Consider the following 13,003-nt stretch of genomic DNA (forward strand, 5'->3'; position numbering starts at 1 on the left):
GTCTTGCGCGAAGCCCTTTATAATGACAAAACTTATAGCTTGGGCGCTATAGTAGCTCAACGGTTGAACACGAACCATTCTAAAGGCGTTGTCTATAGAGGTATATATGCTACTCGTCTTGCTAGACATTTTGAGATACCTATTAGACTGGACGAGGAAGAACAAGAGATTCTTCTTCCCGAGAGATATCTAGATTATGGTAGCATGGTTTTGTTGGAAATATGCCCTAGAGGCAATAATAAATTAGTTATTATTATATTTCTTAGTTCATGATAATCATTTATTATCCATGCTATAATTGTATTGATTGGAAACACAATACTTGTGTGGGTACATAGACAAAACACTGTCCCTATTAAGCCTCTAGTTGACTAGCTCGTTGATCAAAGATGGCCAAGGTTTCCTGGCCATAGGCAAGTGTTGTTACTTGATAACGGGATCACATCATTAGGAGAATCATGTGATGGACTAGACCCAAACTAATAGACGTAGCATGTTGATCGTGTCATTTTGTTGCTACTGTCTTCCGCGTGTCAAGTATTTGTTCCTATGACCATGAGATCATATAACTCACTAACACCGGAGGAATGCTTTGTGTGTATCAAACGTCACAACGTAACTGGGTGACTATAAAGATGCTCTACAGGTATCTCCGAAGGTGTTTGTTGAGTTAGTATGGATCGAGACTGGGATTTGTCACTCCGTGTGACGGAGAGGTATCTCGGGGCCCACTCGGTAATACAACATCACACACAAGCCTTGCAAGCAATGTGACTTAGTGTAAGTTGCGGGATCTTGTATTACGGAACGAGTAAAGAGACTTGCCGGTAAACGAGATTGAAATAGGTATGCGGATATTGACGATCGAATCTCGGGCAAGTAACATACCGAAGGACAAAGGGAATGACATACGGGATTATATGAATCCTTGGCACTGAGGTTCAAACGATAAGATCTTCGTAGAATATGTAGGATACAATATGGGCATCCAGGTCCCGCTATTGGATATTGACCGAGGAGTCTCTCAGGTCATGTCTACATAGTTCTCGAACCCGCAGGGTCTGCACACTTAAGGTTCGACGTTGTTTTATGCGTATTTGAGTTATATGGTTGGTTACCGAATGTTGTTCGGAGTCCCGGATGAGATCACAGACGTCACGAGGGTTTCCGGAATGGTCTGGAAACGAAGATTGATATATAGGATGACCTCATTTGATTACCGGAAGGTTTTCGGAGTTATCGGGAATGTACCGGGAATGACGAATGGGTTCCGGGTGTTCACCGGGGGGGCAACCCACCCCGGGGATGCCCATAGGCCTTGGGGGTGGCGCACCAGCCCTTAGTGGGCTGGTGGGATAGCCCAAGAAGACCCTATGCGCCATAGGAAGAAAATCAAAGAGAAAAGAAAAAAAAGAGGAGGTGGGAAAAGGGGGAAGGACTCCTCCTTCCAAACCTAGTTGGACTCGGTTTGGAAGGGGAGGGTTCCCCCCCCTTTGGCTCGGCCGAACCCCTTGGGGGTCCTTGGACCCCAAGGCAAGGCTCCCCCTCTTCCCCCTATATATACGGAGGTTTTAGGGCTGATTTGACACAACTTTGCCACGGCAGCCCGACCACATATCTCCATGGTTTTACCTCTAGATCGCGTTTCTGCGGAGCTCGGGCGGAGCCCTGCTGAGATTAGATCACCACCAACCTCCGGAGTGCCGTCACGCTGCCGGAGAACTCATCTACCTCTCCGTCTCTCTTGCTGGATCAAGAAGGCCGAGATCATAGTCGAGCTGTACGTGTGCCGAACGCGGAGGTGCCGTCCGTTCGGCACTAGATCGGAGCAGATCGTGGGACGGATCGCGGGACGGTTCGTGGTACGGTTCGCGGGGCGGATCGAGGGACGTGAGGACGTTCCACTACATCAACCGCGTTTATTAACGCTTCTGCTGTGCGATCTACAAGGGTACGTAGATCGGAAATCCCCTCTCGTAGATGGACATCACCATGATAGGTCTTCGTGCGCGTAGGAAATTTTTTGTTTCCCATGCGTCGTTCCCCAACAGTGGCATCATGAGCTAGGTTCATGCGTAGATGTCTTCTCGAGTAGAACACAAAAGTTTTTGTAGGAGGTGATGTGCGTTTTGCTGCCCTCCTTACTCTTTTCTTGATTCCGCGGTATTGTTGGATCGAAGCGGCTCAGACCGACATTACTCGTACGCTTACGAGAGACTGGTTTCATCGCTACGAGTAACTCCGTTGCTCAAAGATGACTGGCGGGTGTCAGTTTCTCCAACTTTAGTTGAATCGGAATTGACCGAGGAGGTCCTTGGATGAGGTTAAATAGCAATTCATATATTTCCGTTGTGGTGTTTGCGTAAGTAAGATGCGATCCTACTAGATACCCATGGTCACCACGTAAAACATGCAACAACAATTAGATGACGTCTAACTTGTTTTTGCAGGGTATGCTTGTGATGTGATATGGCCAACGATGTGATGTGATATATTGGATGTATGAGATGATCATGTTGTAATAGATAATATCGACTTGCACGTCGATGGTACGGCAACCGGCAGGAGCCATAGGGTTGTCTTTAAACTAACGTTTGTGCTTGCAGATGCGTTTACTATTTTGCTAGGATGTAGCTTTAGTAGTAATAGCATGAGTAGCACGACAACCCCGATGGCGACACGTTGATGGAGATCATGATGATGGAGATCATGGTGTGACGCCGGTGACAAGAAGATCATGCCGGTGCTTTGGTGATGGAGATCAAGAAGCACATGATGATGGCCATATCATGTCACTCATGAATTGCATGTGATGTTAATCCTTTATGCACCTTATCTTGCTTAGAACGACGTTAGCATTATGAGGTGATCTCTCACTAAAATTTCAAGACGAAATTGTGTTCTCCTCGACTGTGCACCGTTGCGACAGTTCTTCGTTTCGAGACACCACGTGATGATCGGGTGTGATAGACTCAACGTTCACATACAACGGGTGCAAAACAGTTGCACACGCGGAACACTCGGGTTAAGCTTGACGAGCCTAGCATGTGCAGACATGGCCTCAGAACACATGAGACCGAAAGGTCGAGCATGAATCGTATAGTTGATATGATTAGCATAGAGATGCTTACCACTGAAACTATTCTCGACTCACGTGATGATCGGACTTGAGATAGTGGATTTGGATCATGTACCACTCAAATGACTAGAGAGATGTACTTTTTGAGTGGGAGTTCTTAAGTAATATGATTAATTGAACTAAATTGTCATGAACATAGTCTAATGGTCTTTGCGAATTACGATGTAGCTTGCGCTATAGCTCTGCTGTTTTATATGTTCCTAGAGAAAATTTAGTTGAAAGTTGATAGTAGCAAACTTTGCAGACTAAGTTTGTAAAACCGAGGATTGTCCTGGTTGCTGCGCAGAAGGCTTATGTCCTTAATGCACCACTCGGTGTGCTGCACCTCGAGCGTCGTCTGTGGATGCTGTGAACATCTGACATACACGTTTCTTATGACTACACGATAGTTCAGTGCAAAATACTTAATGGCTTAGAAGCAAGGCGTCGAAGATGTTTTGAAACGTCATGGAACATAGGTGATGTTCTAAAGAGATGAAATTGTGATTTCATGCTTGTGCCCTTGTCAAGAGGTACGAGACCTCCAACAAGATTCTTTGTCCACAAAGTAAAGGAGAAAAGCTCAATCATTGAGCGTGTGCTCAGATTGTCTGAGTACGACAATCGCTTGAATCAAGTGGGAGTTAATCTTCCAGATGAGATAGTGATGGTTCTCCAAAGTCACTCCCACCAAGCTGTGAGAGCTTCGTGATGAACTATAACATATCAAGGATAGATACAATGATCCTTGAGCGATTCGCGATGTTTGACACTGCGAAAGTAGAAATCAAGAAGGAGCATCAATAGTTGATGGTTTGTAAAACCACTAAGTTTCAAGAAAGGCAAGGGCTAGAAGGGATACTTTGTGAAACGGCAAAACAGTTGCTGCACTAATGAAGAGACCCAAGATTAAACCCAAACCTAAGACTAAGTGCTTCTGTAATGAGGGGAACAGTCACTGAGGCGGAGCAACTCTAGATACTTGGTAGATAAGAAGGCTGGCAAAAGTCGAAAGAAGTATATTTGATATACATGATGTGTACTTTACTAGTACTCCTAGTAGCATGAGGGTATTGGATACCGGTTCGGTTGCTAAGTGATTAGTAACACGAAATGATAGCTACGGCATAAACGGAGACTAGCTAAAGGCGAGGTGACGATGCGTGTTGGAAGTGTATCCAAGATTGATATGATCAAAACGTCGCACGCTCCCTCTACCATCGGGATTGGTGTTAAACCGAAATAATTGTTATTTGGTTCTTGCGTTAAGCATGAACATGATTGGATCGTGTTTATTGCAATACGATTATTCATTTAAAGAGAATAATGGTTACTATATTTGCTTGAATAATCACCTTCAATGGTTTATTGAATCTCGATCGTAGTGTTACACATATTCATGATATTGGTGCCAAAAGATATGAGGTAATGATGATAGTACCACTTACTTGTGGCACTGCCGCTTGAGTCATGTTGGTATAAATTGCATGAAGAGGCTCCATGCTGATGGATCTTTATACTCACTTGATTTTGAATCACTAGTGACATGCAAATCATACCACATGAGCAAGGCCTTGTTTTCATTGAGATGAAACAAGATAGTAACTTGTTGGAAGTGATACATTTTGATGTATGCAGTCCAATGGGTGTTGAGGCACGCAGTGGATATCATTATGTTCTTACTTCAATGACGATTTGAGTAGATACAAGAGTATTTACTTAATGAATCACAAGTTTGAAATATTGAAAAGTTCAATTCTGTTTCGGAGTGAAGTTCGTCGTAACAAGAGGATAAACTGTCTACGATATGATCATAGAAATGAATATCTGAGTTACGAGTTTTGGTACGCAGTTAAGACAATATGGAAATTGTTTCGCAGTTCATGCCACCTGGAACATCATAGTGTGATGATGTGTCTGAACATCATAGCCACGCACTATTTGGTATGGTGCATGCTATGATGTCTCTTATCGAATTACCACTATCGTTTATGGGTTATGCATTAGAGACAACCGCATTCACTTTAAATAGGGCAACGCGTATTTCCGTTGAGATGACACAGTATAGACTGAGGTTTAGAGAAATCTAAACTGTCGTTTCTTGAATGTTTGGGGCTTCGACACTTATGTGAAAAAAATTCAGTCTAATAAGCTTGAACCCAAAGCGGATAAATGCATCTTCATAGGATATCAAAAACAGTTGGGTACATCTCCTATCTCAGATCCGAAAGCAAAGTGTTTGTTTCTAGAAACGGATCCTTTCTCGAGGAAAGGTTTCTCTCGAAAGAATTGAGTGGCAGGGTGGTAGAACTTGATGAGGTTATTGAACCATCACTTCAACCAGTGTGTAGCAGGGCGCAGGAAGTTGTTCCTGTGGCGCCTACACCAATTGAAGTGGAAGCTGATGATGGTGATCATTGAGCTTCGAATCAAGTTACTACAAACCTCGTAGGTCGACAAGGTCGCGTACTACTACAGAGTAGTACGGTAACCCTGTCTTGGAGGTCATGTTGTTGAGCAGCAGTGAACCTGCGAGTTATGGAGAAAGCAATGGTGGGCCCGGGTTTCGACAAATGGCTGAAAGCCATGAAATCCGAGAGAGGATCCATGTATGAAAACAAAGTGTAGACTTTGGAAGAACTACTTGATGGTCATAGGACTATTGAGAAAAGATGGATCTTTAAAAGGAAGACAGACGACGATGGTGATAAGTCACTATTAAGAAAAGCTCGACTTGTCGCAAAGATGTTTCCGACAAGATCAAACAGTTGACTATGATGAGACTTTCTCACTCGTAGCGATGCTAAAAGTCTGTTAGAATTATGTTAGTAGTTGCTGCATTATTTATGAAATATTGCACGTAGGATGTCAAAACATTGTTTCCTCGACGGTTTCCTTGAGCAAACATTGTATGTGATACAACCAGGAGGTTTTGTCGATCCTAAATATACTAGCAAGTATGCAAGCTCCAGTGATCCTTCAATGGACTGGTGCAAGCATCTCGGAGTTGGAATATACACTTTGATGAGGTGATCAAAGAATTTGGGTTTGTACAAGGTTTATGAGAAACTTGTATTTCCAAAGAAGTGAGTGGGAGCACTATAGAATTTCTGATAAGTATATGTGGTTGACATATTGTGGATCAGAAGTAATGTAGAATTTATCTAAAGCATACAAGGTTGTTTGAAAGGAGTTTTCAAAGGAATACCTGGATTGCGCTACTTGAACGTTGAGCATCAAAGATCTATGGAGATAGATCAAAAGCGCTTAATGGAAGTTTCAACAAGATGCATCCCTTGACAAGTTTTTGAAGGAGTTCAAAATAGATCAGCAAAGAAGGAGTTCTTGGTTGCGTTGTAAGGTGTGAATTTGAGTAAGACTCAAAACCCGACCGCGGCAGAATAAAGAGAATAGACGAAGGTCGTCTTATATTCCTTAGCCGTAGACTCTAAAGTATGCCATGCTGAGTACCGCACCTGATGTGTGCCTTGCAGCAAGTCTGTTAAGAGGTACACAGAGTGATCCAGGATTGAATCACTGATCAGTGGTCAAAGTTATCCTTAGTAACTAAATAGACTAAGGAATTTTTCTCGATTATGGAGGTGGTTAAAGAGTTCGTCGTAAAGGGTTACGTCGATGCAAGCTTTGACACTAATCCGAATAACTATGAGTAGTGAAACGGATTCGTATAGTAGAGTAGTTATTTGGAGCATTTCCGAATAGCACGTAGTAGCAGCATCTATAAGATGACATAAAGATTTGTAAAGAACGCACGGATCTGAAAGTTTCAGAACCGTTGACTAAAACCTCTCTCATGATCAAGACGTGATCATACCCCAGAACTATATGGGTGTTGGATTCGTTGAAATCACATGGTGATGTGAACTAGATTATTGACTCTAGTGCAAGTGGGAGACTGTTGGAAATATGCCCTAGAGGCAATAATAAATTAGTTATTATTATATTTCTTAGTTCATGATAATCGTTTATTATCCATGCTATAATTGTATTGATTGGAAACACAATACTTGTGTGGGTACATAGACAAAACACTGTCCCTAGTAAGCCTCTAGTTGACTAGCTCGTTGATCAAAGATGGCCAAGGTTTCCTGGCCATAGGTAAGTGTTGTTACTTGATAACGGGATCACATCATTAGGAGAATCATGTGATGGACTAGACCCAAACTAATAGACGTAGCATGTTGATCGTGTCATTTTGTTGCTACTGTTTTCTGCGTGTCAAGTATTTGTTCCTATGACCATGAGATCATATAACTCACTGACACCGGAGGAATGCTTTGTGTGTATCAAACGTCGCAACGTAAATGGGTGACTATAAAGATGCTCTAGAGGTATCTCCGAAGGTGTTCGTTGAGTTAGTATGGATCGAGACTGAGATTTGTCACTCCGTGTGACGGAGAGGTATCTCGGGGCCCACTCGGTAATACAACATCACACACAAGCCTTGCAAGCAATGTGACCTAGTGTAAGTTGCGGGATCTTGTATTACGGAACGAGTAAAGAGACTTGCCAGTAAACGAGATTGAAATAGGTATGCGGATACTGACGATCGAATCTCGGGCAAGTAACATACCGAAGGACAAAGGGAATGACATACGGGATTATATGAATCCTTGGCACCGAGGTTCAAACGATAAGATCTTCGTAGAATATGTAGGATCCAATATGGGCATCCAGGTCCCGCTATTGGATATTGACCGAGGAGTCTCTCAGGTCATGTCTACATAGTTCTCGAACCCGCAGGGTCTGCACACTTAAGGTTCGACGTTGTTTTATGCGTATTTGAGTTATATGGTTGGTTACCGAATGTTGTTCGGAGTCCCGGATGAGATCACAGACGTCACGAGGGTTTCCGGAATGGTCTGGAAACGAAGATTGATATATAGGATGACCTCATTTGATTACCGGAAGGTTTTCGGAGTTACCGGGAATGACGAATGGGTTTCGGGTGTTCACCGGGGGGGGGGGGGGAACCCACCCCAGGGAAGCCCATAGGACTTGGGGGTGGCGCACCAGCCCTTAGTGGGCTGGTGGGACAGCCCAAGAAGGCCCTATGCGCCATAGGAAGAAAATCAAAGAGAAAAGAAAAAAAAGAGGAGGTGGGAAAAGGGGGAAGGACTCCTCCTTCCAAACCTAGTTGGACTCGGTTTGGAAGGGGAGGGTTCCCCCCCTTTGGCTCGGCCGAACCCCTTGGGGGTCCTTGGACCCCAAGGCAAGGCTCCCCCTCTCCCCCCTACATATCTCCACGGTTTTACCTCTAGATCGCGTTTCTGCGGAGCTCGGGCGGAGCCTTGCTGAGATTAGATCACCACCAACCTCCGGAGCGCCATCACGCTGCCGGAGAACTCATCTACCTCTCCGTCTCTCTTGCTGGATCAAGAAGGCCGAGATCATCATCGATCTGTACGTGTGCTGAACGCGGAGGTGCCGTCCGTTCGGCACTAGATCGGAGCGGATCGTGGGACGGATCGCGAGACGGTTCGCGGGGCGGATCGAGGGACGTGAGGACGTTCCACTACATCAACCGCATTTCTTAACGCTTCTGCTGTGCGATCTACAAGGGTACGTAGATCGGAAATCCCCTCTCGTAGATGGACATCACCATGATAGGTCTTCGTGCGCGTAGGGAATTTTTTGTTTCCCATGCGACGTTCCCCAACAGGTTCGCCATGACTTTCTTGATAGAGATATAAATAGAAGGATGATTTATAACTTGGTATTTAGTCAGGGTACTCGTGAGACTATTACTTTGCCTGCTACTTCTTTGTTCAATCTTCATGCAGGTAGGTACATTATTATGCCCTCGTACATCTACGCATATTGGGGCATAGCCCAACCACAGGTGCCCGTGCCTGAGCCACCAGTCGAGTACCAGACGCCAGTTTATCAGTGTGAGCCAGAGGAGCTCACACAGGAGTGGCACCCTCAGTCCACTCCGGAGTACCCCGGAGCTGGTTATTTCCCTCCTTGGGAGTAGACCAACTTAGGCCAAAAGCCTAATCTTGGGGGAGTACGTGTTTCTCACCGACTTTATATTCTTGCTTATGCTTTCACTTTGTTAGTCGGTGTTCACACTTTGCCACTGTATCATGCATGCTAGTTTATTTTCTTTTTCTCGTTTTCTTTTCGTGTGTCTGTCTAGTTTGAGAAAACCCAAAAAGATTTTCTTGTTCTTCTTTTGCTTGTTGGGAGCTTTCCCGTGTAAATAGTTTTTTTTGGGTCAAGGTTAGAAGACCATGGTTACAATGTTTAGTGGCTCTCGCATGCATATATGTTTATTTGTCAAAGAGCCATATTACTTTGTCTTCTCCTTTGTGTTTGCCTGCAGATTCCAGCTTAGTCCAATGCACGAGCACTCTTATTATTGTTCACATCATTCGTTCATGCAAGTGAAAGGCAATAATGACGATATATGATGAAGTGACTGAGCCTGGAAAAGCTGGTATGAACTCGATCTATTTTGTTTTTGTAAATATGACTGGCTCATAGTTCCCGATTCAGCTTTGTTGTGAGAGAAACATGTTTGCAATGACAACTTATAGATCATAGTTTCTGATGCCATGCTTAATTAGCTAGGAGCTTATAATGGTTTGTCTTGGATGCCAACATGAATTTTGAGATGACTATGATGTAGTATGATAGGATGGTATCCTCCTTTGAATGATTCAAGTGGCTTGACTTGGTGCATGTTCCCGCATGTAGTTGAAACAAAATCAACATAGCCTCTATGATATTCATGTTCATGGTGATTTATGTCCTACTCATGCTTGCACTCAATGTTGGTTAATCTCAATGCATTTTGATGACTGTTGTCGCTCTCTAGTTGGTCGCTTCCCAGTCTTTTGCTAGCCTTCACTTGTACTAAGCGGTAATACTGCTTGTGCATCCACTTCCATAAACCCAAAAATTGTTCCATATGAGTCCACCATACCTACCTGTATGCGGTATCTACCTGCCGTTCCAAGTAAATTTGCATGTGCCACTCTCTAAACCTTCAAGAAATAATCTGTTTTGCATGCCCGAACCGCTCATGTGGTGACAGGGGGCTATCAGTATCTTCCATGCTAGGCGTGTTATCCTCGATATGTGTTTATTCACTATCATTCACAAGAAAGGGGCCGGTAATTGGAATGCCCAGTTCCATGCTCAAATCGAAAAGATAATTGCAAACAGAACTCCCCTGGATTGATGTTGGTATGGACGGCACCCGAGTATTCAGCTGGTCGTGGAGTGTGATTGATCGGTGGTGGGAGAGTCAAAACTTTACTTTTCTGTTTGGGAACCGCCTATAGCATGTGTAGCGTGGAAGATGGTGAAAACTCTTAGTCATTGCGTTGACAATGAAAGCATGCCACCCAAAATTATTTGTCTCTGTTTTAAAAGCTTGAGCTCTGGCACCTCTGCAAATCAATGCTTCCCTCTGTGAAGGGCCTGTCTATTTATGTTCCTGTTGAGTCATCCTCCTCTTATAAAAGCACCAATTAGAGAGCACCTCTGTCATTTTTATGCTTTGCTTTTAACTGTGATTGAGTATGACTGTGACTGGATCTTCTTTGCCATGAATTACAATGTTTAGTCAGCCCTTGGTCTTTGAAGGTGATGTGCATTTATGTTTTGCGGTCTCAGAAAGAGCTAGCGAGATACCATATGTTCGTACTGCTTCATGATTGTTTTGATTGAAGTGTTGACGTTTGAGATTTATTATTATTTGCTCGCTAGTTGATTATGCCATTGATATGAGTTTACCGTGAGACCTAGATGTCATTTGCTTATGTGGTTAGCTTGTGATCTTGCTAAAATTCTGGTTATGAGTTAGACATAGTTGCAACAACAAGATCAAACAGAGTTCGTAAAAGTTTTTATTTTGTCTCTTTTAGTTTGTCAACTGAATTGCTTGAGGACAAGCAAGGTTTTAAGCTTGGGGGAGTTGATATGTCTCCATCGTATCTACTTTTCCAAACTCTTTTGCCCTTGTTTTGGACTCTAATTTGCATGATTTGAATGGAACTAACCCGGACTAACGCTGTTTTCAGCAGAATTGCCATGGTGTTGTTTTTGTGTAGAAATAAAAGTTCTCAGAATGACCTGAAAATTTACGAAGAATTTTGGTGGAATATATAAAAAATACTGGCGCAAGAATCAGCGGAGGAAGTGGAGCGTGGAGCCCACAAGCTCACTACTACGGCAACGGACAACAGCACCAGAAATTGACACGTTGACGAAGACTGGGCTTGCGTTGGTTTTTCCCTTGAAGAGGAAAGGGTGATGCAACACAGGAGCAGTAAGTATTTCCCTCAGTTTGAGAACCAAGGTATCGCATAACTCAATGAAGGTATTAAGATGGGATGCGACATCTTCACTAGGAAGGCCGGAGAATTGCTCTTTCATAACAAGATTCAGCAAAGCAGCATTGATTCCATATGATTCCGCACTAGTGGCGGGAGCAATCGGAGTACTAATAAAATCATTATTATTAGTATTCGAGAAGTCACAAAGTTTGGAGTTTTCAGTCATGGTGACTTCACCAAGGAGACAAGCACACAAGCGAACAGAAACCAAGCAAAAGAAAAGGGCGAACGAAAAAAGCAAATATTTTTGTATTTTTTTTTTCAGAAGTGGGGAGAGGAAAACGAGAGGCAAAAAAGTTAAATGCAAGAGATGAGTTTGCGACACTTACTTGGATAAGCTTCACTTGATGCTCCCCGGTAACGGCACCAGAAATTCTTCTTCCTACCTCTTGAGTTTTGCTGCGGCAACAAAAGTCCTTCCCTGGCGCGTATGAATTCTTCTTGTTACTTGTGTGGTTTGCGTTGTTTTTTCCCTTGAAGAGGAAAGGGTGATGCAGCACATGAGCAGTAAGTATTTCCCTCAGTTTGAGAACCAAGATATCAATCCAGTAGGAGAATCTCGTCAAGTCTAGAGTACCTGCGCAAACACAAAAGAGCTTGCACCCAACGCTTTAAAGGGGTTGTCAATCCCTTCAAGATTGATTGCAAAGTGAGATCTGAAGGCGGAAAGTGCAACGAAGTAAAAAGTGTAAGGCTGAAAATATGGTGTGGAGTAGACCCGGGGGCCATAGTGTTCACTAGAGGCTTCTCTCAAAATAGCAAGTATTACGGTGGGTGAACAAATTACTATCGAGCAATTGATAGAACCACGCAAAGTCATGACGATATCTAAGGCAATGATCATACATATAGGCATCACGTCCGAGACAAGTAGACCGATACTTTCTGCATCTACTACTATTACTCCACACATCGACCGCTATCTGCTGCGGCAACAAAAGTCCTTTCCTGGCGCTTAGGAATTCTTCTTGTTACTTCTCTGATTTGCGTTGGTTTTTCCCTTGAAGAGGAAAGGGTGATGCAGCACAGGAGCAGTAAGTATTTCCCTCAGTTTGAGAATCAAGGTATCAATCCAGAAGGAGGGCCTCGTCAAGTCCAAAGTACGTGCGCAAACACAAACAAGCTTGCACCCAACGCTTCAAAGGGGTTGTCAATCCCTTCAAGATTGTTTGCAAAGTGAGATCTCAAGGCGGAAAGTGCAACGAAGTAAAAAGTGTAAGGCTGAAAATATGGTGTGGAGTAGACCCTGGGGGCCATAGTGTTCACTAGAGGTTTCTCTCAAAATAGCAAATATTACGGTGGGTGAACAAATTACTGTCGAGCAATTGATAGAACCGCGCAAAGTCATGACGATATCTAAGGCAATGATCTAGCATATAGGCATCACGTCCAAGACAAGTAGACCGATACTTTCTGCATCTACTACTATTACTCCACACATCGACCGCTATCCAGCATGCATCTAGTGTATTAAGTTCATGACGAACAGAGTAACGCTTTAAGCAAGATGACATGA

The sequence above is a fragment of the Hordeum vulgare genome, chromosome 3H, assembly GCF_904849725.1.
Source record: "Hordeum vulgare subsp. vulgare chromosome 3H, MorexV3_pseudomolecules_assembly, whole genome shotgun sequence".
Classification (NCBI taxonomy): Eukaryota; Viridiplantae; Streptophyta; class Magnoliopsida; order Poales; family Poaceae; genus Hordeum; species Hordeum vulgare.